This window comes from Lissotriton vulgaris, chromosome 1_2 (genome assembly GCF_964263255.1).
Source record: "Lissotriton vulgaris chromosome 1_2, aLisVul1.2, whole genome shotgun sequence".
Lineage (NCBI taxonomy): Eukaryota > Metazoa > Chordata > Amphibia > Caudata > Salamandridae > Lissotriton > Lissotriton vulgaris.
In genome coordinates, this window is record NC_141686.1 from 139,455,236 (window position 1) to 139,481,663 (window position 26,428).

General features: G+C 44.3%; 1 pseudogene; it reads left to right on the top strand.

The window, feature by feature from the left end:
• The first annotated feature begins 6,285 nt into the window (after positions 1–6,285).
• Positions 6,286–6,402, top strand: LOC147734698 (U2 spliceosomal RNA; annotated as a pseudogene).
• The last annotated feature ends 20,026 nt before the right edge of the window (positions 6,403–26,428 follow it).

Consider the following 26,428-nt stretch of genomic DNA (forward strand, 5'->3'; position numbering starts at 1 on the left):
TGCCCTGCTTCAACTGACACGAATTAATTTGGGGTTGATTTATTAATGTGTCACTGTTTTAAAATTCCAGTCTGGCACCTGCTTCCTTATCTGTAATTTGCTTTCTGTTGCAGGGCAATTTTTTTTTCCAGGACCTTTGTGGCCTACTTGTAGCTATTCTATGATCCGGCTGTGAGGGTCAGAGCAGGGTCATACAATTGTTGCAACTAGCGACTGAACTCTGGAGGGGCCCCAGTCAGGAAGCACTACAGGGAATGGTTACTAATGATGAATTTGAACTTTTGCACCTGCTGAGTGCTTTCAGTTTAGCAAATCTCGTTTTTCTGCAGAACAGCAACTGTAATGCCCCAAACAAACTAACTTGTGAAAGTTGATTTCTAATCCAAAAGTGATCCAAAGAAAGTCAAAAGGCCTCAAATCCAAAAAAGTGCAGGCAAATGTCAACCTGAGGAGTTATTCTGATAAAAATCATCATTTTCAGAAGGTCTATGCTGCTTGCTAGTGGATTTCATGTGCAGAATTGCAAATTTTGTAATTTCGCGAGTGCAAGATTGTTGCTGCCCGCCGCACCTACATGTTCGCAATTGCGAACTTACGCCGCACTCCGCAAAATTGTATCACCAAGAAAAAAAAATCCGCTGCGTGCGAATTTGCGGATTTTCGGTAAATTCGCGAGCGTTCGCAGATCGCGAATTTACGGAAGATCCGCAAAATCCGCGAGCGGAACGGATTTTCCGCCCATGCTTACTGAGGAATAAAGATGTACAATCCAGCGCTCCATGTGTGAGTATTCATTTACATGCTACTGGGCTCAGGAGGATGCTACAACTGATCATGAGTGCCGGATCTGTGCCCCAAAGAGACAAGACTGTGCCACATGGTCCCAATCTTAATGATAAGCAGTTCAAAGTTGGCATGTGTGGAATCGAAGCCCCACTTCGGCACATATACTGCCCTTGAAGAAGTTGAAGGCTCTGCATAGCACATTCAAAGCCCACCAGAAACCCAGTGTAAGGCCAAAAGAAGAGATATTGCACCGCAGCCTAACACAGAGCCATCATCAATACAAATCAGACACTAAAAGCAGTGACAACCTGGTACGACATTTTAAACATACTTAGCTGCACGAGTGAGGGAAGTGCCACTTGACCTCGAATCAGGTGTGACAAACAAGCCCGGTTGAGCAGCTGATGCATGGAAAGTGGCATACAGTACACTGAGCGGCTTTCGGAATCGAAGCACAAAGTGTGATGCCTAGTGTGTTTCTGAAATCACCACCATTGGACATGGCAAAGAAGCAGAATAATGCTGCTAGATGGACTACAGAGATCTAGATGTTCAATGGTTTCATAGATGCCCCGGAAAAAGTAGTGCAAAAAAAAGGTTGATGGACAGAATGTTGAACAATGTCAAACATTCACCCCAGTACAGAGATCTGGGCCTAAATCCATTGTTTGTTTGCTCCCCATGCCATTCCAGTTTAAATCCAGCCTTGTGCTAATCAGTCTTGACCCTGCTTACAATGGAAACACTGTCAGGCCAGGTCCACACTGAACCCCTCATCAGCCAGACTTACTTGGCTCCAGAGGTATGGAGAGCAGTGGACCGAAGTCTGGGCATACCTGTCCCACTCAGGGTGACAAATGCAAAAGGAGTAGATGATAAGAAAATCATAAAGCACCTAAAGAATATTGTCGGTGAGGGGTGAAAGAGGTGAGAAAGAAAATATCACAAGCTGATGCAGTACCACAATCTGATGCAGTACCATCAAATCAAGGAAGCGTTGGAAGCCAAGTACAATATGATACCGAACATCATCTGTGAAAGGTAAATTTTCACTCAAGCATGACAGCAAGCTGGTAGATGAGTTTATTGAAAGACTTTTCAATTCAAATATCTTTATTCGATTGTAAACCTTACAATCATAAAAGCACAATTCATAAACATACAGTTAAATAAAACAATCCAGCTAATATAATTATGAGACAAGTATATCTTTACACAATATGAAAGACAGAAGCAGCAGGCAGAATAAACACTTTTTAAAAATATATAAATAAATAAATAATTACAGTGCAATAAAAAGAATAAAAATACCTATCGGTATTAGCAGCATAATTATCCCTCCATACTTTTCCTAAAGGTAATTGCTAGTTTCAGGAAACTACAGACAAATAAAGTGCAGTCAGATTTCAAAAGTTGAAGGTAATAAAGTGCTGGTTTTATCTGTGCGAAATTCAGTCTTTTGAGGCAAGGTTTTAAATGTAGCCTTCGTGGTATTTTGTAATAAGGGCAGATAAATAAAAAGTGTGCCAGGTCTTGCGGAGACTTTACGTCGCAGCCGCAAGCTGGCAACACCTCTCCCCGATGGGCCCCACTTGGTACCGCCAATAAGAGATGGAACAGATCAAAACGGAACCTTATTAGTAGGTAACGTTCATAGCCAGTCATAGGCCATGATAAATATGGTTCCATTTGTAGACAGGTTTTAAGTAAGACATGTTTTCTAACACTGTCCTTCTGCAACTCAACCTCCTCCCGGGCAGTGTACCTATTTGTCATGAATGCATTTTTCACAAAAATGACATCTGGTTTAGTGATAAGATTTGGGGTTAAAAACAAATCAGGCCGTCCTATTTCAATAAGGCGATCATGAATATACTTCAGCCACGGGACCTTAAACTTGCCATCCAATGTTAAGACTTCTTTTAGTATTTCATGGGTAAGAGGTATATCATTCTTAAGCCAGCAATTTAGCCAGCACAACACGGGATTAGCTGCTATTCTATCACTTAAATGGGGTACACCCAATTCCTCATGTACTGAGAAATTACCGGTTCCCCTTGGCAGCCTCAATACTTTCTTCAGGAAGCTGTTTTCTGTAACCTCCAAATCTCTCAATTTACTGTAACCCCAGAGCTCACTTCCATAACAGGCGGAAGCAACACTTCTTGCCTGATATAGTTTGAGTAAGGCGGCCACCGGGCTATTACCGATTTTTCTCGCAAAGCCAAGTATGGCCGCATTGACACGTGTTACCTCGCCCTTCTTCTTAAGGACTGCAGGGACCCAGGATAATTTGTGATCAAGAAGGACCCCAAAGTATGAAAAAGTATTGGTTGTTGGAATTTTTTCCCCATTTATACAAAAGTTATTAAATGTTCGTGATCCTAGGCCTGTCTTCATGACGAAGGACTTAGAGTTGTTAATACTTAGGCCTCGGGACTCCATAAAATCAAAGAAAGAATTTAAAAGTGTCTGGAGGCCGATAGCTGTCCAAGAAATAAGGACAGCGTCGTCCGCGTAGAGCAAGACAGGGACGCCTTTTCGGCCTACATAGGGGTAATCGGGTCCTGTTTTTAGCAGATACTCCTCCAACTCGTTAATATACAGGTTGAAGAGGAATGGAGCCAAGATGCACCCCTGACGAACACCCCGATTTATTCTGAAATCCCCCGTCACTTTCAGGTCTTGAGTGTATCGAACATTGGCTCTTGTATCGGAGTGCAGGTCAGCCAGAAAATTAATTATGTTCTTCTCTACGCCCATCTTTAACAGGGTGTCCCATAATTTACCTCTGTCCACACAATCAAAAGTGGACGATAAGTCCATAAAGGCCATGTGGATGGTTCCCTCCTTGGCCAGGGTATATTTACCTAGGATCAAATACAAATTTAGGCACTGGGTGACTGTAGAGTGTCCAGGTCTGAAGCCGTATTGTATCGGGGATATAACCTTATTTTCATTTGCCCATGTGGTTAACCTGTTCAAGATTATACCACCTACCGCTTTAGCTACAGAGTTGATTAAGGATATGGGCCTGTAGCATAGCGGGCTGCTGCGATCACCCTTTTTAAACACAGGCACTATGGTCGATAGTCCCCATGACCTTGGACACCCAGATATTGCAGCTGCATCTACTACAGCAGTAAGAACAGGGGCCCAAAATGAGATACTGGATTTAAAAAGGTCCGGAGGCAAGCCATCCGGGCCTGGCGCCTTATTACTAGTTAATCCATGAATACCCCTTACTACTTCATTAACAGAAAAGCACAGAAAGTTATCTGTAGGAATTAAAAAATAATTTTCTGCCTGTTGCTCGTTACTCTTAAAAATTGCAGTAAAGTGAGTAACCCAGTCCTCCTCTGAGATATTAGTCCCGAGTGCTATGTCACTGGGATTGTCAAACAATGGTTTATTGATAATTTGCCAGAATTTGCTGCTATTACCAAGAACTGATGGGTCAAGTAAAGACTCCAGAGTACTAGCCTTAATTTCTTTTTTCCGTGAGGCTAGGGATTTCTTATATGTCAGGCGCAGCTTTTTAATTTGGCCTTGGTCTCTGGGTTTGGTTCTTAGCACCTTTCTCAGGTCTTTGCTTGCCTTAGAGCAAGTATGGTCAAACCATTTGGGATTATCTCTGGTTTGACCCCTTGCTGGAACTGTTAATAAGGAACCTACTATTGATACCACGGCCTCAAAACCAGCCAATATTTGCTCTGGAGATGTAGGCTGTAACATACAGGCCGCAAGGTCCTCACCACATAACTTATTTATTTCAGTATACAGGTTCTCTTGATTTACCATTGACCATTTCAGTCAGCGTTTACCATTTATACAACTTAACGTTCCCCGGTCTTCACGGATCAGTCGCTGTTCAAATAGTCCCCCTCCCAGACTGATAGTTAAGGGGTTGTGGTCACTATAAATGTTCATTTGAATGGTAAATCTCGAGGCCCAGTTGACGAGGTCTGCAGATAATAATATGTGGTCTATAAAAGACCCCTGGCCTAGGCCTTTAAATGTGGTGACATCAAAGACCTTGGACTCGGGGACCATGGACATGGCTACAGTCAAATTATTTTCATTCACCATATTGTTAAGGTTAGCTCCCCGTCTGGAGTGGACAAAATGAAATCCTTCCATACTATTACACCCCAGAGATCCCATAGGGGTAACACCTGGGTTACCGCAAGGGTGTATGTTAAAATCACCTACGATCATTAACAGTCGTGATAATGTACTTGCCCCTTTCCTCAGCAACTCATTCAAGGACAAAATATTACATTCACCTTTGCTGTTAGTAGCATTATGGAAATTAATTAAGGTCAGGGCCTTTTTGCCTCTCTTCAATTCGAGCATTTGAATGTTCTGATTTGCATGGTAACAGTTACTTATTTTACAACAGAGTCCCAAATTAATGAAAATAGCCAGGCCCCCCTTTGCTCTTCCACTAGTTCAGGGAGCTGCAGGTATAACAAAACTTTGATAACCCTCAATGAAGGCATTATTCTCTTCCATCCATGTCTCTTGGAGGCATATAACTGCATGTTTCTTAACAAATGCTAACCAAGCGGAATCACATATTTTATCAGCCAAACCTGCTATATTCCAGGAGACTAAACTCGCATTACAGTCACTAGACACTATTCCAAGGACATCTTCTCTCATAATGGGGTCTGATAACGGGTTGAATTCTTCTGCATGTATAACTCCCGGTGTTCCTGTACTAGGTGAGTATAATTCTGTGTAGATGAGAGGAGGATTAAATACCTCTGGCGGGTCAAGCAATATGCTATTGTCCTCATATAGTACAACGCTATCCTTTTTGTGGTCTACATCAAGGTCTATCAGGCTGATATTATCTGATTTGTCCAGCAAAGAGGGAATGGTTGTAACTTGTGTATGTGCAGCCCTAAAATCCCCCTGTGTACGTTTATTTTGTATAGGATCAGTAGACATTGGTGTAGCTAGGACGGCATGAAGTCAGTCGACCCCCTCCAAGCCGCTCTGGTCATAGAAGGCATCAAACCTATTTGAGATGGGTACATTATAATAAGTACTTAGATGTGTTGATTGAGAATGGTCGCAATGGTAATTCGACCCATGTGGGGCCTCCCATCTCTCTTGATAGGTTCCTAGCTGGCTGACCTGTCTAGACTCCCAGGGTATATCTCTCCTATGCTGTCTTGGTTCTTCTGCAGTATAGTGACCGTAATTTCTGGGGATTAATCCATTGTAATAAAGGTTGTAATTATCGTAAGTTTTCTCCTGCTCTGTGGTGGAATATGAGTGCGCTTTATTTAAATTATGGTCATTTGATGGATAAAAATAACTTAGATCCATGGTGCGGATCAGGCTACTGATCGAGCCGTCCTTCCAGCCAGTTATGTGCCTTGCCACACGACTGTCCTTAAAGTTGACTACAATGCAGTCACCCTCGGTGGATTTAAATCTGTGGCCCACCCAATCGACCCTCCTGACATTTGTTATCGTACCACTGATATCGCTTCTCGGCCTTTTGGCTAAGATCAAGTGTAGTATCTGTTCTTATCAGTTTAATCGTACCACTGATGTGGGGAGGAATCGGTCTATGAGCGGTTAACCAGTGACTTACTTTATTTTCAAGTCCCCATAGCTCTCTGTTTTGCCCGCTTCTAATTGCGGTACACCAATCATTACTATGGTGTATAAGTGGGACTCCGGAGGGAGGTTAATGTGCATAACTCTTTTTGGGTGTGTCAGTTTAGGTGTCTGTACCGGTCGTGTGTTTAAGGCTTCACTTTGTGTTAATGTTGGCCTTGCAGGCTCGGCCTGATCATTCGGTGGATCAATGGGTAAACCTTCCGCAGCCCATTCACTCTCTTCACTACCAGTTGAAGAACCCTCAGAGATAGTAGGCAGGGTTGGTGCTACTGCTAAGTCAGTATTTGCACATATGGGCAAAATTGGAGTGTTAAGAGCTGTGACGCCCAAAGAAGAGGTAAGTGTCAGAATAGAGCAATCACTTTGAGTGTTATTCTTGACTCGTGTCTTCGTGATATTAGGTTGCTTTTGGTTACCTTTAGATGGTAAAGAGCTATCCTTCGGGTTGGATGCAGTAAGAATCTTTAATATGCTCGAAGTATCCTTTTTTTGGGATTTTTCGAGCTTCGCTAAGGTTTGCTCTATGCTAATAATTTTATCACTTAAAGGTTGCAAGAGAGATTTAACTAGTTGCTCCAGATCTATCGGATATATTTTATCTGGTAAACTTGCCTTTTCAGTCTGACTTGTCTGATCTGTGTAAGTTTTAGTATGCTCTGGCTGTGTTTCGTTGGGCAGCGTTACACTCTGGGTACATGATGTGGTAGTAAAATTAGATGTCCCGGGAAGTGGTTTAGCCAATCTAAAATTTAGCCATACATCCTTTGCTGAAGGCTTGTGGAGACCTAATGGTCTGTATATTTTCCTCACTATGGATTTAGTTTTAGTTTTCTTCCCATGTCGTCGCTTTGTCTTACTTGGGGTTGGTGGTTTATCTACTGCTGTTGTAATAACAAGAGGCAAACTTACAGCAAGGGCGTCCCCTGGGGAGTTTGATGAAATAGATCCTGGATGGGATGAGCACATGTTACCCCCAGGATTAGAAATGAACAAGGGGCTTCCTTCTATGCTGTTTGCCGGTGTAGGTGACCCTAATTGTGCATTTTTCCTACTACTTTTTTGGCCACTAGGTAGCCCAGTAAAAGATTGCATCAAAAGGGATTCCTCTAAATTAATGGAGGAATCTGCAGTGTTATTATTAACTGTGGTGTGTAGTGAAAGGTTAGGGAAGCACATATTCGGAGTCAGTGAGAGACGCCTCTCCGTGTTTGGAATGGCATCTGCAACTACACCTATAGTCTTTTGTAGCATTAAGTCAATAGCAGTAAGCGTTGGTAAAGGTGTAGATGGAACAATTTTATTCCGGGTCGACGATCTTGTGGCCACAGGGGTCTTTCTAACTTTAGTCATCTTATGAGGAGAAGCCGGTGGATGAAATAGAATAGTAGGCTCTTTCATAAGAGCAGCTTAACAGCTATCACAGACCTCATGCACTATGATGACAACCAAAGATGTAATTTCACCTTGTACAAAGGCCCACGGCGATGGCGATAAAAGGGGGGTGGCCCGTCCCGTCTCCTTCTGTCCCCTGAGGGCCACAGAGGCCCGCTCTTTGCCCGGGCTTAGCCCCGGGCGCTCCCGCGACACGGGTGGTGACGTTCTTTTTAAGCGCCTCCTGGCGCATCCCTGGCGTGTCCTGCGCACTGGCCGCTGGGAAATGTAGTCCCCCGCTCGGCGGCTGCTTGGTTGTACTCGCGATGGCGGGGGGACTACAAGGCAGGGTCAATAGCGGCAAGGCAGCGATGTTACCAGTGGTCCTGGGGGGCAACAAACAGGAGTCTTTAGCAAGCAGCGTCCTCTCCGACGCTCAGGTCAGCAATTTTTCTAGCACCCGCTCCCCCGGTGGTGACGTTCTTTTTAAGCGCCTCCTGGCGCGTCCCTGGCGTGTCCTGCACACTGGCCGCTGGGAAATGTAGTCCCCCGCTCGGCAGCCGCTTGGTTGTACTCGCGGCGGCGGGGGGACTACAAGGCAGGGTCAATAGCGGCAAGGCAGCGATGTTACCAGTGGTCCTGGGGGGCAACAAACAGGAGTCTTTAGCAAGCAGCGTCCTCAGGTCAGCAAAATATCAGTCAATCGCATCCTCCTCCCGGCTCCGGTTCCACTGCACACACAGGAAGCGGAAGCACCACCTGGCAGGAAGTACCAGTTTTCAGTTGATATATCCCCAGTTTACAGGCTAGGGAAAGTCTCCTAATCGCTAACCTATAGAATGTTCATCGGAAAAACAACCCCTGCGGTCTCTGATTAGGGGCCTCTTAGTACTGTTCGCGCAGCCAATAGCTGTTGAAATACTTGATGTGCTTATCAAACAATCAATCAATCAATCAGCTCACTCATGGGACCCCTGCGCCCTTTGACGCGATTGCATAGTAACACACACATGGTCGCTCGACACTACACGTTCAGTGAATTTATCGATGAAGAAGCCATACATCTCCAAGTTATCAATAGCTGTCTTTGAGACTCTTTCCGAAGAAGCCAGTTGAGAGAGATTCCAGTTTAGTGAAATTACTATTGGCCGCCAGGGCCAAAGAAAGAGCGGATCGACAAGCCGCTGACATGGAAGCTGGAACACCGAAAAGTGAATCAGTTTTGGCCATGCAGATTAAGAACAAACACCAACCATATGCAGACGAATCGCTGTCTACAAAGAAGAAAACATTGTGTTTCCAATGTGGGTTTTCATTTCCACAAGACAAATGTCCAGCCAAGGGCCAAACATGTAAAGGCTGCAGTAAGGAGAACCACTTCATAATGGTTTGCAAAGTGAAGGAGAAACTAACTACGACACAGCGAGAAGGGAAAATGGACACCAGAAAGTTTCAGAAGCGCACACAAAGCAAAAAAGCAGCAGAAGTTAAGACAAGTAGACACCAGACAAAGTCGATCATCATCAAGTTCATCCAACAGAGGCTCGTCAACATAATTATTGACCACCAGGGAAGGAGATGGATGTGTACTAATGGCATCAACCAGCAAATGACAGGCACACGTTGGCCTGGCTACTTGCAAGGAATAACTAAAGAAAAGGTAAACCACCAACAAAACAACAAATCTAATTTGGACATTGCCACAAGATGACAATAAAGTTAAACGGTTGCCCCATATCCTTTATTATAGACAGTGGTACTTCATGACAGTCAAAAATTTCAAAAGCCTATTTCCTGTGCAACGTCTCAACCCGTCATGCTGAAAAATATGCAGATGCGTTGCAGAATCAAGGGTCATTCACAGCGACTTTGAAACATAAAGCAGTATCAGATCAAGCCCCAATTCATGTTCTTCAAGGAGCTTTATCCAGTGATTGCCTACTCCGCTTTGACACAGATGCCGAAATGATTCTGATATTTTTCAATTACACCCTCCTCACTCAATCTGAAGTTGTGAGTCAGTTCCCATCATTATTTCACTGCCTGGACAGGCTCCAGGCTCAAAACAATGAATGTGCGACTTCACATCAATGAGGATATTTGCCTGTTGCCCAGAGGCACTACAGAGTCACTTTCCACTTGCAAGAAGCTAATTAGAAAGAACTAGCAATACTAAGCATGACAACATTGAGCGCTCCACTCACTGGTCCTACCCCATGGGTGTAGCCCATAGTGATAGTTTCAAAAAGGCGTTGTGAGGGTGATGTGTGCCTCTGTGTTGATGTGCGCCAGGCTAACAAAGTAATCAAGAAAGAAAGACATCCTGGTACACACATAAGGGACATGATCATGCAACTGAACGGTCCCAACGTTTTCTCTTGTCTTGACCTGAACAAGTGATATCAACTCGAGATGGAAGAGAATTACAGGTACATCACTACTTTTTTGACTCATGTTGGTTTGTTCAAATACAAAAGGTTTATTCTTGGAGTGGTGTCAGCTGCAGAAATATTTCAAGATGTTATACATCGAATAATTCAACCTGCTTTTTACTACAGTGATGACATACTAGTGTTTGGAGCAACGCAAAAGGAGCCTGATAAAGCTCTTACACAAGTGTGTCAATCACTTACTGATCCAGGTCTCACTCTGAATGCAGTTAAGTGTGAGTTTCAGGAGATCAAACTCAAATTTTTTGGACACATGTTTTCTGATGGGGAAATGACTCCTGACCCTGATAAAGTGAAAGCACTGCCAGCTACATTCCCCCCGCAAGATGTCACCATGCTGTAATCCTTTTTAGGCATGGGAAGTTATTGCTCAAGGTACATTCGTGATCTGGCTACTGTAAGTGCCCCATTGAGAGAGTTGACAAAACAAAATGTTCTGTTCCAATGGTCTGTTAAATAGGATTAAAGGTTCAAAAGAATAACACATGCAATTGAGAATGCAACCGAGATGGCCTACTTTGACACTAAACTACAGACTAAGATCACAGTGGATGAGAGACCGGTGGGACTGGGGGCAATCCTTACTCAACATAATGGTCATTCAAATTCTCAAAGACACATTGTGCCCTTCACCAGTCAGAGCCTCTCTGACACAGAACATGCCTATTCTCAGCCAGAGAAGGAGAGTCACGTGTTTTTGAACCGAAAGCGTTTCACTATCATAACAGACCACCAAGTAGTACTCACCATCTTCGGAAACCGAAAGCCCCTTGCATTGAGAGGTGGGGTTCGAGACTAAAAGAGTACGATTATGCCATTGTACACAAGCCAGGTAAAGACCAAAACCCTGCTGATTATTTTTTACGAGTACCACTACATCATCACAGTTCAACATTCAAAACAGTTGAGGAGTACATCAATTTCATTGTGAAGCTCAGAACGCCAGTGGCCCTATCCATCAAACAGATTAATGAGTTCACTAATGTTAACAAAAAAATGCTTATCATTAAAGAAATCATTCTAACTTAGTTCTGGAAAAGGAGTATTCGACCTCTTGCTGACAATTTACAAAACATTCTAAAATGTACCGTATGAACTGTCTGCGACCAAGGAAGGCATTGTATTGAGAAGCTCAAGAAATGTCATACCTGACAGCCTAAAACAACAGGTCATTGAACTAGCCCTTGAAGGACATAGTTGAATTATAGCTACCAAAAGAACCTAAGACAGGAAGTGTGGTTAGCACCCTTAGATGAATGATTTGAGAGGGAACTAGAAGAGTTTTTTTAACCAAAAAAGGGGGGTACTGAGAGCTGGGTCCTGCACACAAAATCCCAAATGAGACAAGTAGTTAAAGAAGATATTCAGTTCCTATTTGACAGGGGGGGTTTGGGAGAAGGAAGGAAGGAGTGAAGGGGAAGAACAGGTCTTTCTTCGTGCTGCCCTCACACACTCCGAGAGGTGTCATCCTTCATCATAGGGCGGGTGCCCCTCGTCAGGCCGGTGCTGCAATGCCTGACAGGCTCCCGAAACCGGGGCTCTTTGTCGGGGATCTTTTGATTATGAAGCATTTAGGTGCATGCGGTTGTGGGGGCTGGGCAGTGCACAGTGAGGTCAGATAAAATAAGTCTAGGGCAGTCCCTTGCAGTAAATATTAATGTAAAAGGCAGCTCTAGCCTAGGTAAAAACTACAGTGTGCCCCATGTGGGGATTAATAATGTTCCTAAGGGGCAGTCTAAGTGTGTGAGGTTGGCATGTTTCGTGCCATGCTTGCCCCTAACGGGTCAATTGGCACTTCTTCAGGACCGTAGTTGAATGAAGTGAATGTGTGCACTACCGCCTAGTATTTAATAAATGGATGTAAATTACCAGGGGTGGTTAGAACTCTAGTTGACGTTAACTAGGGAATAGATAGACCCTTAGTTAAAATGTCAAGGGCCGACGGGGGTAGCCAGGGCACAACATTGCTCCGGATGTAGGTTCTGATCAGCAACTTGCCGGTTTCCTACCCAAGCTCCAGGTCCCTGTGAAATAGAGGAATGTCATTTTTGCAACTGTCTTTTCCCAAAAGTGAAGCAACATCCCTTGACCATGTCTGACCTTCCTACAAAGGCTTGGTAAAGGATTGTTGTTGATGAGTATTCATGTTTGCTTTTGGTAGAGGAGTTATCATTAAACAGCCATGACAAGGTCATTGTCCGGCTGGAGAACATCTTTGCGGCGTGGGTATACCCGCCATTCTCAAATCTGACAACGGTTCGCTATTCAACAGCAAGAAATTCAGAAAGTTCAGAATGAGAATAAATATCAGCATCAAAAGAATACACCTCTGTGGCCCCAAGCAAATGTGTTGTAGAACAATGGGTACACTCAAAAGAGTAATTCAGTGAGCATGAATCGAGGGGATTGAAATAAAGCCAGCCATGTGTCAAAGCCCTCTCTGCTGATCGGTCAACTCCCCACTCCACAACAGGGGAAAGGTCAGCCAACTTGCTATTTGGGAGAACCATCATAACGAAGCTGCCCCAATGGACAGTAGACCGAATCTTGAGTGCTGACAAAGTTCATCTCACCAGCACTCTTAGAAAGTGCAAATGAAGACTTATGCTGATCGGCGTCAGAGAACCCAAGAGACAGTCCTCAATGAAGGTGGTATAGTCATAGTCAAGCAGAAGTGAAAGGTGAAAACAGGCACTCCATTTGCTGTCGATCTTCTGAGAGTTGTGATGTGAAAAGGACACGTGGTGACTACACACCGTTCTGACATTCCAAACACACTGTCACATTTTCAACATCTACCTCCGCGATCGTCAGCTCCTGCACCTACACAAATGAGGCCGTCTCACCTGACAGTCCAGATCAGGCATCAGAACCTGTACCATCAGGTCTGAACAGAGTGAACCTCAACCACTTCATGCTATTCGATCTGGCCAACTAAATTGAGCGCCTCGACGACCCATCAAAGAAATATAATGTACCCGTTGTTTGTTCTTTTTATTTAACAAGGGGGAGATGTAATGTCATGAGACTATGTGTGCTAGGTCGCCTGAGGTTCTGGGCGGACTTATTAGAGGAAGCATGTAATGTGCTGGGAGGTGTTTTGGTGCACTTATTAACGGTTATGCCCTAATCAGACAGTAGAGAATGACTGTATGCTGAGGAATCCAGAGCACTGTGGGTGGCGTACTTATTTGCATGCTCCCAGGAAGGCTAGAACACTACACTAAGTTGGAGAACACCCAATATTTTGTAAAAGAACCTAAATATTTTAGGACTTTCAAAACAACACAATATCCCATTTCTCTATGGGAGGTTGTGTTACTGCGGGTTTACGGCCAAAACACATGCTCCCATAGGGAAATGTGGGAATGCAACCGCGTCAGGCGTAATTAGGTGGTCGGTCCCGTTTCTGCCAAGGTGTCAGTCAGAGGAAACTCCAACCGACATCGTAATAAGCCCCAAAGAGTTGTCTTCACCAGAACTGATGGCACCAGTTTCCTTCCTGGGGCCAATAGGGTCATCGGACACCCATCCCTGTGGATGGATCTTGCTGCAGGAAGCCAGGGTGAGGAGGGGCTGGAAAGAGACTGCTTGTGGTGAAGTGCTGCTGACCTGCCTGGGAGGTACTTTGCTTGAACAGCCTGACCAATTATGGGATGAGTTGAACCTGTGCCCAAAAGGAGTTGCCGACAGAATCAGTTAAAGGGGGATGTCGTTTTCTATGACTGGAGCAGAAGAACCAAAGGACTTTGTTGTATCTTAGAGAACCAGCCGGCTCTACGTCGATCTGCGTGCCTCCATTTTGTTAGTTGTATGTCTAGGCATACATCGCCGAGTCGAGATATTGCCAAGGCTGTTTTTGAAATGACATTTAGCACTAATCTTGCATGGAGAAACAGGTACTGTCATCGTTTTCAGTTTAGCATGTGTTGCTTATGGGTTTACAAGAGGGTTGACAACATAAACACAACGGCAACAGTGCTCATGGAAAACTATTTTTAAACGGCTAGGTGCACAGATGAAAACCGTTTTGAAGAGTTAAATAAGCTCAAGTTTTGGAATCTGGTTTCAGAGCTAGTAGTTACAGGAACTGCACAAAGGTCCCAGAAACAGCAGCGAGTCTGTGAATAAAGAAAAAGCTGTCCAGGAGATAGTGGCGGGCCTGTGAGCCCAGAGGGGACTGGAAAAGGAAAATGTCCCAGAACTTGAAACGCAATGGAAAACACGAAAATGGTGTCAAAAGTACATGTTAGGGACAAAGGTCTCAGGACTTCACCACAACAGGGTTTAGGTTTATTAAGGTGTTATGTATGAGTGGTAGGCTTTTCATTGGTTTGTGTTGTGTATGGGGTGACTGCAGTAGGGTTAAGTCCCTCGTTATTAGTCTTTGGTTGGGGGGTATGAGATGACTGTAGTATTGTCACTCAGTATTAGTGTAGTTTGGTAGTTGGGGTGTGTCCCTCAAACGTAAGGGCTGTGTTGGAAATGTGTTTTGCCTCGCACGTCATGGTTGCGTTGGCAGTAGTGTCACTCACACGTCAGGGTTGTGTTGGGAATGTGTTTTGCCTCGCACGTCATGGTTGTGTTGGCAGTAATGTCCCTCACACGTCAGGGTTGTGTTGGGAATGTGTTTTGCCTCGCACGTCATGGTTGCGTTGGCAGTGATGTCCCTCACTCGTCAGGGTTGTGTTGGGAATGTGTTTTGCCTCGCATGTCAAGGCTGTGTTGGCAGTGTCCCTCGCACGCAATGGTTGTGTTGCGAGTATATGGATTGTTTAGTGTTGTTTGGCGTATGAATAGGTTTAGTGAGTGCTTGTTAATTTGTCAAGATGTGTACACATTGTTTCCTGATATATATGGTGTAAAGGTTTGTTCTTGTGTGTGTTGCTTGTTGTACTGGTCTGGCCAACTGGTATGATTTGTGGCATATGGATGTAGGATGTAGGTTTGTTGTTTATTTCAGGAAGTAATGTGATGCATGTGATGCTTGTTCAGACTGTTGTGCGCGTGTGTCAGTATGGAAAGGGACAGGATGTGTCTTCTTGCGTCAGTTTGATTATTGTGCCATTGGTTGTGTAGTGAGGTATGTGGGTACCTATCGTTTATTGATTACATTGCACATTTTTATCTTACTTGTGCTAGTAGTTACAGGAACTGCACAAAGGTCCCAGAAACAGCAGCGAGTCTGTGAATAAAGAAGAAGCTGTCCAGGAGATAGTGGCGGGCCTGTGAGCCCAGAGGTGACTGAAAAAGGAAAATGTCCCAGAACTTGAAACGCAATGGAAAACACGAAAATGGTGTCAAAAGTACATGTTAGGGACAAAGGTCTCAGGACTTCACCACAACAGGGTTTAGGTTTATTAAGGTGTTATGTATGAGTGGTAGGCTTTTCATTGGTTTGTGTTGTGTATGGGGTGACTGCAGTAGGGTTAAGTCCCTCGGTATTAGTCTTTGGTTGGGGGGTATGAGATGACTGTAGTATTGTCACTCAGTATTAGTGTAGTTTGGTAGTTGGTGTGTGTCCCTCAAACGTAAGGGTTGTATTGGAAATGTGTTTTGCCTCGCACCTCATGGTTGCGTTGGCAGTAGTGTCCCTCACACGTCAGGGTTGTGTTGGGAATGTGTTTTGCCTCGCACGTCATGGTTGTGTTGGCAGTAATGTCCCTCACACGTCAGGGTTGTGTTGGGAATGTGTTTTGCCTCGCATGTCATGGTTGCGTTGGCAGTGATGTCCCTCACTCGTCAGGGTTGTGTTGGGAATGTGTTTTGCCTCGCATGTCAAGGCTGCGTTGGCAGTGTCCCTCGCACGAAATGGTTGTGTTGCGAGTGTATTGATTGTTTAGTGTTGTTTGGCATATGAATGGGTTTTGTGAGTGCTTGTTAATTTGTCAAGAGGTGTACACGTTGTTTCCTGATATATATGGTGTAAAGGTTTGTTCTTGTGTGTGTTGCTTGTTGTACTGGTCTGGCCAACTGGTATGATTTGTGGCATATGGATGTAGGATGTAGGTTTGTTGTTTATTTCAGGAAGTAATGTGATGCATGTGATGCTTGTTCAGACTGTTGTGCGCGTGTGTCAGTATGGAAAGGGACAGGATGTGTCTTCTTGCGTCAGTTTGATTATTGTGTCATTGGTTGTGTAGTGAGGTATGTGGGTACCTATCGTTTATTGATTACATTGCACATTTTTATCTTACTTGTGCTAGTAGTTACAGGAACTGCACAAAGGTCCCAGAAACAGCAGCGAGTCTGTGAATAAAAAAGAAGCTGTCCAGGAGATAGTGGCGGGCCTGTGAGCCCAGAGGTGACTGAAAAAGGAAAATGTCCCAGAACTTGAAACGCAATGGAAAACACGAAAATGGTGTCAAAAGTACATGTTAGGGACAAAGGTCTCAGGACTTCACCACAACAGGGTTTAGGTTTATTAAGGTGTTATGTATGAGTGGTAGGCTTTTCATTGGTTTGTGTTGTGTATGGGGTGACTGCAGTAGGGTTACGTCCCTCGTTATTAGTCTTTGGTTGGGGGGTATGAGATGACTGTAGTATTGTCACTCAGTATTAGTGTAGTTTGGTAGTTGGTGTGTGTCCCTCAAACGTAAGGGTTGTGTTGGAAATGTGTTTTGCCTCGCACCTCATGGTTGCGTTGGCAGTAGTGTCCCTCACACGTCAGGGTTGTGTTGGGAATGTGTTTTGCCTCGCATGTCATGGTTGTGTTGGCAGTAATGTCCCTCACACGTCAGGGTTGTGTTGGGAATGTGTTTTGCCTCGCACGTCATGGTTGCGTTGGCAGTGATGTCCCTCACTCGTCAGGGTTGTGTTGGGAATGTGTTTTGCCTCGCATGTCAAGGCTGCGTTGGCAGTGTCCCTCGCACGTAATGGTTGTGTTGCGAGTGTATTGATTGTTTAGTGTTGTTTGGCATATGAATGGGTTTTGTGAGTGCTTGTTAATTTGTCAAGAGGTGTACACGTTGTTTCCTGATATATATGGTGTAAAGGTTTGTTCTTGTGTGTGTTGCTTGTTGTACTAGTCTGGCCAACTGGTATGATTTGTGGCATATGGATGTAGGATGTAGGTTTGTTGTTTCTTTCAGGAAGTAATGTGATGCATGTGATGCTTGTTCAGACTGTTGTGCGCGTGTGTCAGTATGGAAAGGGACAGGATGTGTCTTCTTGCGTCAGTTTGATTATTGTGTCATTGGTTGTATAGTGAGGTATGTGGGTACCTATCGTTTATTGATTACATTGCACATTTTTATCTTACTTGTGCTGTGTTTAAATTTATTGAATCTACTGACCAATTGTACTTGACATGTTGTCAATGTTTTATTTGATTCTTTTAAATGTCCCAACGAAGGGAGATATGTTGTATCTTATATCTTCCTGCTGCTCAGCTTGTATGTATGAGATGTGGAATGTTAGATGAATGGAATGTTAGTGTGTTGTGAATGTCAGTTGGGTGAGGGCTGAGCAGCAGGACAGCTGCTCCTGATGGGGTTGTCATTATAACTTACTACTTAACATCTTAATTTAAATAAAGTAACTTACATAATCTACATGGAATTACCGGCATCTTTCTGATTACTTCAGACTTCCACAGTAGATTTGCCACTTATTTTAAGCATTTGAAATTTTGAGCTGAGGCAGGAGCCGATGTAGCTCCAGATCATGGAATCACAGCCACAAGCGGCGTCTGCACCTGGTCAGAGACATCATACTAGCATCTCCACAGCCATGAGTCTTTCAGCTGCTGGCATCTGGGACGGATCCAACTCACACCAGCCACCATCCATAGTTCGACTCGCTGTTCGACGCTGCCTCGTCATAGCTTTACTACATTGAGCTGCTTAGAGGCAGAAATCTAAAAAAAGCCATGAAATCTCCTTTGTCCTTCACTTTCTTGCCTTGTGACTTTTGAATAATGTTGACTACTTCTAACTGGAAAACAAAAGCCTCATCAACTGTCTTACAGCTTTACATCTCCTGCCTTACATCCTGCACTCCCCCAAAACACCAAAGTTACTTCATAATAGTGTTAAGGTGATCATGTCAAGGTCAGCATTTGAAAGCGATCTGTTCACAACTAGAAACAGATATTGTATATTTTTAGGTCTGGCGTTAGCAATGATCTTTTGATTTACTAAATGACTTATATGATCTACTTATATGTGCCTTCAGCCAGCCTTCTTCATCCATTGGTCTGTTGCTGTGTCATTTACATTTTCTTCTGTCCAATACAGAACTGAGCATTGGTCAGTAAGTCAGCCCTCTTTATTTATTGGTTATTTTCACTGACAGAGATGGCATTTTGTATTTTACAAAGAGCACATCTCCACACAAGGTAGTTCCCTTCAGTTCTATTGACTTCTGGAGCAATGTATACTTTTTTACAATTTTGTTTTTATTTTTAGCCAACATTTTATTTTTTATATTTTCAAGGGTCCACCAGGTCCCCAAACAAAAAATGATTTTTTTACATAAACCATCGCAAAATAAAACAAGCATTGCCAAACCAAAGGCTTGCAGTCAACACCAGACCTACTGGCTTTGCCAATTATTGTTTAGAAAAGAGTCAGCTTATGATAATGTGCAGGGTGAAAAAAAATGGACTAGGGCTTACAAGAGATGAGTGTAGCAACAAAAAATAAGTGCCAAAATCAAATATATCAAGATACATGAATATTTAAAGTATTTGGCAATAATCAGCAGATCAGAATAGCAGGGAATATGTGTTTTGAGTGCACATGCATTTAGAATGCCTTTAGTATTTATAAGCCACTAAAAGTGTAAAATATTTTTTTACTTCACAGGAACCAACTTTCCCCTTTAATACGTGGGCGTGGTCTCACCTGGCTTTGACAAGAAGAGACAATTCAGTTTGTATCTTCCGATATATGAATCTTCAAAAATGTTATTGAATTTCGAACAATGCTGCAAAACAATGGCGTGTATTTTGTGTAGTGCACATTATCCATTAAGGTGGACAGATTGAAACATCTGGGCTAGCATTCTTAGATCAGCCTTAGTGAAGTCCAATGTTTTATCTTTTCCATTTCTTCAATAAAAGTGTTTTGGCCTATTACGAAAACTATAGGTGTCATTCTATAGCTGTTCTTGAATCCTGTTGATGAAGTCTTTGCTGAGAAACAGCAGATTAGATTTAGGCACATTTATTTTAATTTGCCCTTTCATTTTCATTCTATGTGCAGCTATTAAAGAATGGGAAGCACTTAGACCCCGTTTAGTGTCCCTTGCATTTACCATAGAAAAATGTAACAGGGCAGCCTTAGCTACAACTGTTAGGCCCTGCAAAGCTTGCATACGATTCGACGTCTATTGCAGGCGCAGTAGTTGCTGAGAGTACAAGGTTTCTTCCAAAGTGCAATACTTGAAACAGTGAATAGTAATCAAAGCTGTGTCAAAAGTACTGTGATATTTGTAATCAGACAGCAAAGACGTGAGTTAACCCTAATGAAAGAAAAGAAAAACTTTTAAATACCATCATCATCAACCGACTGTATTTTGCACTTTGAAAATGCATAAAAGTACACATTAAAAAAAATCACGTATTCACATTTAAGAAGCCAGTCATAGAATAAATATAATACAGAAACCAGAGAGATTTTATCCTTCAGGTTAAAAATAGAATCAGATAGCAGCGATCATACGTATTAAAAACAATGCATTGATTGGAGAAAGATGTTGTACTAAAAACCTTACAGGTTCTCAAGGCAGCCCATAGAAAAGAAGCGACGACTAGAAAAAATTGTTAGGGGTTCTGCCCACCTCACCCTCCCGTACCTGAGCAGGAGACATCCAAGGATGAAAAAGTAGAAACAAATGGTACTGAAGGGATCAATCCACTTTTAATTTTCGAACAAGAAACAATTTATTATCTTGTGATTAACGACTTATACACAGGATGAGTATATATTAATTCATATACACATATATGAGCGGACAGCCAGAGAGGCACAACAAACAACAGTCTATATACAACACATCACATGTGCATTATATACAAATATACAAAACATATTACAATATCAAAAAACACTTCTCTGTACCCTCAGGACAACAATTATATAAAAATATATATGCACACCAATTTACATATGTACCTCCTCTTAAATTAGAGTGGAGTATACAACAAAATGGTAGTCCCAAACGAAAAGCACCAGGGGGTTAACACATCAAACCGGCCTACATTTGTGTTGGTGCACCTATGAAAAATTCAAATCTTTCTTGAATTTTAACAGGGGACTCCGTTCGAAGCAAGAGGTGTTGATGCAGTTGCGGTCGCGTTTCAGCCAGATGATATAGGCTTCATCAGGACATGGGTACTCTGTTAAACAACAAATACATATATTATCCTCTTTCTTGCCTAAACAAGACAATACATTACATTACAGCTGCAAGCACATAGTAAACCAGTGGGATTTCTAATTGATATAGTAAGGAGAGAGCTACGGCTGGAGTACGCATGGAGATTTTTTTTAATAAAGTGGGATAATAAAAATCTTCCTCTCTACTATATACAAAGGACAAGAAAATAGGAAGTGTGAAGTTGATTGGGTCGCCTTATTGTTACACGGACAGGGCGGTAGATTACTTATAGATAATACATTATGTGGATGCGCCAACATTAACTGGATGAAATTCAATTCTAAATGCCTGCATGCATCTTCGAAGGCCCAGGTTTTTACATAGGGGAACCAGCCATTAGTTCCTGGCCTTAGAATAGCCTGGGCAAAAAAACAACACATGCAACTAGTTTTCAATGGCAGATTTACAATTTACAATTCTTTTGAATGAATGAAATTCAATTGAAATCTAGTCAGGATGAAACTATGCTGGTTGTTCTTGACAAACCCTAAATAATAAATGAGAATGTTTGGGAATCTGATGCATGCTTTCATAAAATATTACAGATTGATTCTTTCTATGACTATCCCACTTGTCAGGAGTAACTTTCGTTCAATAAATGTCCTTCAATCTAGATTTGGGAAAATGTTCACAAAGGGTTGGGGTATCATATAAGAAAGCAAGTCCCAGCAAAGTTAAGGTTTGCCTAACATATGATAGCCATGGGATTTTATGAACATGATCCAGGTTCAGGATATCTTTCAAGATTTTCTGGTTCAAACCTCTGTGCCCCTTTTCCATAATGATAACCAAAGAGAGAGCGGTGCTAATTTAATGGCGCCAGTAATAAATGGCACACTGGCTTCATTATGTGCAACAAAGTTATTACATGATAGTGGGACTGACAACATCATTTTGATAAATTTTCCTTCTAAAACTTGGTGTGCTGTTACGTTAGTTATCTCCCAGATTGCTGCCCCATGTATGGCCGTTGGTAATGTTTTAGCCAAATTAATTTTAGACATTTCTATAATTGGCTTAGAAACCAATTTTTGGGAAAATCTCAATATTGCAGCAATACTTTGGGCCATTAAGTTTGCTAGACTTTGTAACATCTCCTTCCAATTTTGTTTTAAATCAAAAACAATCCCTAAATAATTAAAGTGTTGTACTTGCTCAATTTTCCCCCCTCTAGATGATGTCGCATCGTCTTCTGTTTATCGCGTCACTTTAATTCGGGAGTCTCCTGAGGCGGAAGCCGGGAGTGAATTATGTTCTTTTAAAAACTTTGCTGTGTGATACTTTGCTTTTAAACCTCACTTACCTGTGCACTTAAACAGCGCTCCTAGCGCTGCAACGAACGCTACCTGTCGCCATCACTGAGGGCGAGGCGCCACGGCGGACACGCCCACCTCAGCTGGCCACGCCCCCTCCCCTGACACTATAAAGTGCGCGCGGCTGGAAAGCGCGTCACTTTAATTCGGGAGTCTCCTGAGGCGGAAGCCGGGAGTGAATTATGTTCTTTTAAAAACTTTGCTGTGTGATACTTTGCTTTTAAACCTCACTTACCTGTGCACTTAAACAGCGCTCCTAGCGCTGCAACGAACGCTACCTGTCGCCATCACTGAGGGCGAGGCGCCACGGCGGACACGCCCACCTCAACTGGCCACGCCCCCTCCCCTGACACTATAAAGTGCGCGCGGCTGGAAAGCGCGTCACTTTAATTCGGGAGTCTCCTGAGGCGGAAGCCGGGAGTGAATTATGTTCTTTTAAAAACTTTGCTGTGTGATACTTTGCTTTTAAACCTCACTTACCTGTGCACTTAAACAGCGCTCCTAGCGCTGCAACGAACGCTACCTGTCGCCATCACTGAGGGCGAGGCGCCACGGCGGACACGCCCACCTCAGCTGGCCACGCCCCCATGTTCCCTCTCACACGGACATAAAAGATGTGCCTCGCCAGGAAGCGCAGCGGACGGGCGCAGCGGGCGCGCCGTCAGCGCGCCGAAGGCGCGCCAAAGGCAAGCCCGTCTGGGCCCGTCCGGGCCTGGACCGGGCCCAGGGCCAGTCCCCCTGCCTCTTCCTCTAGCCCCACCCGCATCTGCTGGACTACTGCCCAACTACACTTACTTAATACGCGCTCATGCCCGACCTGCCCTCGCTGCATCCCCAATCACCTGGAAACCGCTCATTATCACTGCCCACAATGCAACTTTACACTCCCGCCCTGCCAACCTCGTTTCTCCCCTTGCCCACCACCACAGCCATCCTCCTCTAATCAGTATACCTTGCGAGCAGGTCTGATTAATTGCCGATCTCTTCCCCGTCACGCCAATGACATCTGGATGTCCATCTCGTCTGATGAATGGGATATTCTCTTCCTAACTGAGTCTTGGATCACAGACTCTTCCTCGCCGGACATTTATCTGGCTACCCCCCCAGGTTATGACATCAAATGCCTGAATCGGGCTGGAGGTAAGTCTGGTGGTGGTCTGGCCGTCATATTCAAATCCTCTTTCCAGCTGACCTTCACTAAACTTGCTGAAATAGGTACAATCGAAGCTATGTACTTCACAATCTCTGACTCCGCGTCAGCAATCTTAGCTGGCACACTAGTTTACTGTCCCCCTCCCGTCACCGCCCCCTCCCTCACTGCCCTTGTCCACTTATTGGCTGATCTATCTATTAAACATCAAAATTTCATTGTCCTGGGCGATTTTAACCTCCACATCGACAACCCGCTTTGCGCTAAGGCTACCAACCTAGTGGACACCATGGAGAGCCTCAATCTTAAACAACTGGTTGTAGGTCCCACCCATGTGGCAGGCCACACCCTGGACCTTATATTCGCCAATTTCCCGCTCATCACTGTCCTTCAGCCTTTCCCTCTGACCTGGACCGATCACTACTTCGTCCCATTTTCTTTCACTCTGGGACGCAAATCTGCCCCAATGGCCCCTAGGAAGGAACTGGGTAGAAAGTGGCATAAGGTCACTTGCGCTACCCTGGATCCACTATTCCACTATCAGTCGGAGCACCTCTCCCCGGACATTGATGAAAATGTCTCTAGGTTGAACTCTACTCTCCTCAAAGCAATTGATTCTATTGCCCCCCAGATAACCATTTCCTCCACCAGGTCGCGACCCTCTGCTCCCTGGTTCTCCACCCCCCTTCGGGAGGAGAAAAGCAGATGTAAGGCTCTAGAACGCAAGTGGAGACTTAACTACGACCCTGAAGCCAAACATCTCTACAGAACGGCCCTAAAACAATTCCTCAAACTTAAAAAATGCGCGATGAAAGACCACTTTGCCGCTCAAATTAATAAAGCCAAAAATTCATCAAAAACGCTCTTTAACATCGTTAAAGACTTTATTAACCCTCCGGCTAGGGCCCCCCAGAACACCGCTTGTCAGGTTCTTTGTGAGGGACTCTCAGATTTCTTTCTGGAAAAAATTAACAAACTCTGTGTCTCCTTCCCCACAGAGTCTGTCACTCCATCTTCCCCTATTAGTCCCCCTGAGTCTCCATCCTTCCTTGCATTCAACAAACTCAACCAGGACGAGGCTATCAGACTACTCATCGGCTGTAAATCTGGTGCCCCCTCCGATCCGGTCCCCGCTAAAATCATGGGAGAACTGGCGCCTTCACTGGCCTGCCCTTTCCTCTCCGTCTGGAATGCCTCCCTTCACCATGGCTTCTTCCCAACCACCTGGAAGGAGGCATTGGTGATCCCCATTCTGAAAAAGGCAGACGCAGACCCCGCTGTCTTTTCCAACTACCGTCCCATTTCCCTTCTTCCTAAACCCGCCAAGGTCCTGGAGAAAGCCGTACAGCTCCAACTTACGGACTATTTAGAAGACCACTCTCTGCTTCATGGATCCCAATCCGGTTTCAGAGCAGGATTCAGTACCGAGACGGCCCTGCTGGAGGTGTCTGAGACCGTCCGAGAGTGCGTGGACAGGGGCGAGGAGGCCATGTTGGTTCTCCTCGACCTGTCCGCGGCATTCGACACGGTCTCTCACTCCATCCTCCTGGATCGTCTTAAACAGATAGGCATCGGTGGCACTGCCCTCAGCTGGATCGAGTCCTTCCTCTCATCCAGAAGTCAAAGGGTACTGCTACGCCCTTTTAAGTCAGAGAAAAAACCTCTAGCATGTGGGGTGCCACAGGGCTCCGCCCTAAGCCCCCTGTTCTTCAATGTCTATCTGGCCCCCTTGGCGGACGTGGTGGAATCTTACGGAGTCAGGGTGGTCTCTTACGCTGACGACACACAGCTGGTGTTTTCCTTTCGGGACCACTCGGACTCCGCATTTCTCAACTTTCGCCAATGCCTCAATAACATCAGTGGCTGGATGACTACGAACCACCTTAGATTGAACGCAGATAAAACAGAGGTTCTGTTTTTTAATCAGAAAACCTCTATCCCCTCTTCTTGGTGGTGGCCTACGGCTCTTGATCCTGCCCCATTCCCGGTTCACTCGGCACGGAACCTTGGTTTCCAATTTGATGACTCCCTGTCATGTAAAACTCAGATCAATAAAGTTACTTCCGCCTGCTTCATGAAACTACGCATGATAAGAAAGATCCTTCCTTACCTCCCCATGGATTCCCGCCGCACAGTCACCCAGGCCCTTATCACGTCCCACTTGGACTATGCCAATAGCCTCTATGCAGGGGCTCCCCAGTACCTGATTGGTCGGCTGCAGATTGTCCAGAATGCTGCAGCCAGACTGATCGGTAATATCCCGTACCGTCAATCTGTCTCTGCATACCGGAGGAAACTCCACTGGCTCCCTGTGGCTAGCCGCATCCAGTTTAAGGTCCTCACTCTTACCTATCGAGCCGTCAACAACTTCGGTCCTACTTACCTGCAAAATCGGGTCTCGATATCCCGCTCCACCAGATCCTTGAGATCCAATGACCTCCGCCTCCTGATCTCGCCCCGTTTCAGACTGTCCAGAACCGGTGGCAGAGGTTTCGGTGTCATTGCTGCCAGACTTTGGAACTCCCTTCCACTTGAGCTGAGGTTTTGTCCCTCTGAAACCATCTTCCGAGCCAAACTTAAAACCTGGCTTTTCTCCGGACTCTAGTCTCCCCTTCATCTCCTTCTTTTTCACCTCCCCTTTCACTTGGGTACCCCTGGATTTTAGCGCCGGGACACCCCCTCGGGGGTAGCTGCGCGCTCTACAAACTCCATAAAATAAATAAAATAAATAAAAAAATCACCACCCATTGCCATAACATAGCTTTTGGCTTTGTTTACATGTAGGTCCAAATCGTCCATAAATGCTGTCTATTGTATGATGAGGTTTCAAAGTGTCAGAGGGGTCCTTGCCAATAAGACAGCATTGTCTGTGTAAAGGAGGAAAGGGAAGATTACGTCAAAACTTGTGGAGTATCTTTCGAGATATTAGTCAGGGCGCCATTTAATTTGTTGGTGTAAAGGGCGAACAAGAAGGGAGTCAAAACGCATCCTTGTCTGACGCCCCTTTCAAAGTTAAATTTGCCTTGCCTCCCATAGTGCAGCATGGCGTCCCTATAAAGCTCTCTTATAAAATGTATAATCGCGTCGTCCACTCCAATGTCCTTCAGAATAAACCAGAGCTTGCTGTGTGCCACGCAATCAAAAGCCTTAGACAGGTCCTTGGAAGACATGTATATTTGGGCCTTTTTTACCACCGTATACTTTCCTAAAAGCAGCGTCAAATTAAGACACTGATCTATGGTTCCCCTAACCTGTCTAAACCTGTTCTGAACTTCCGTGAGGATTTTCTTTTCCTCTGCCCATACTTCCAAGTTGTTTAACAGTAACCTAATCAT